The sequence below is a fragment of the Apis dorsata genome, unplaced genomic scaffold (genome assembly GCF_000469605.1).
Source record: "Apis dorsata unplaced genomic scaffold, Apis dorsata 1.3 scaffold_884, whole genome shotgun sequence".
NCBI classification, from domain to species: Eukaryota; Metazoa; Arthropoda; class Insecta; order Hymenoptera; family Apidae; genus Apis; species Apis dorsata.
The window spans coordinates 55,715-56,488 of NW_006264000.1; the positions used below are offsets into that span (position 1 = coordinate 55,715).

At 38.0% G+C, this 774-nt stretch overlaps 1 protein-coding gene across 1 annotated transcript in view; it reads right to left on the minus strand.

Moving 5' to 3' along the window:
• LOC102675705 (metastasis-associated protein MTA3) overlaps positions 1 to 774 on the minus strand; it is a 9,935-nt gene that overhangs the window by 6,398 nt on the left and 2,763 nt on the right. The gene's annotated exons all lie outside the window — the stretch shown is intronic.

The following is a 774-nucleotide window of genomic DNA, read 5'->3' on the forward strand; positions in this document are numbered from 1 at the left end:
TATTTTCTATATGATTTCGTATAGAAAAATATAGGTTTTAGGACATAATTTATATAATTTATAATATTTTTCTTTTTTGAAAATTATAAAAAATCAAAAATATTGAAAGTAAAAAAAAAAAGAAAGTAGAAAAAAAAGAGAGAAGTGAAAATCTGATTCGGTGCAAATACCGACAGACAGAGCTATAGTAGAGAGGAAGAGAATACGGGAAAATATACATTCGTGTATACATACACAAATACGTTCATAGAAAAGAAGAGAAGGGGCGAAAAGAGAAGCGGGGGAGTAAATGCTTAAAACGAAGATGGCTAGTGGGACCCACCATTTTCGTTAGGATACATATACGTTTGCTTGCTAACGTGTGTGTGTTCCTGTTTCTCTCTCTGCCAGTACATGCTATGTGCCCGGTTATCGTATACGTTTATCGGTGTCTTATAAGTCTGGGTCTGAGTACACGTAACACATACTCAACCAACCCCTGCGTCAGTCATTCATTTAGTTCAGGATGGCGGGAGGCAGAAGGATGGTATGAGAGACTCGGGTGAGAGGTAGAAAGAGGGAGAGGTGGGTTGGGAGGCGCACCACCCCCAACTCACCCCCAGCAGATCGATACAACCCCCATTTCACCTCTCTGCCACCCCCCAACTTTACTTATTATACATTCCCATCCCCAAATCCCCGCGTCTCATTATCTCTGCTATTGCAAAGGAAAAATCGAGAAAACTTTAGAGACATTAATATATATATATATATATATATATATATATATATATA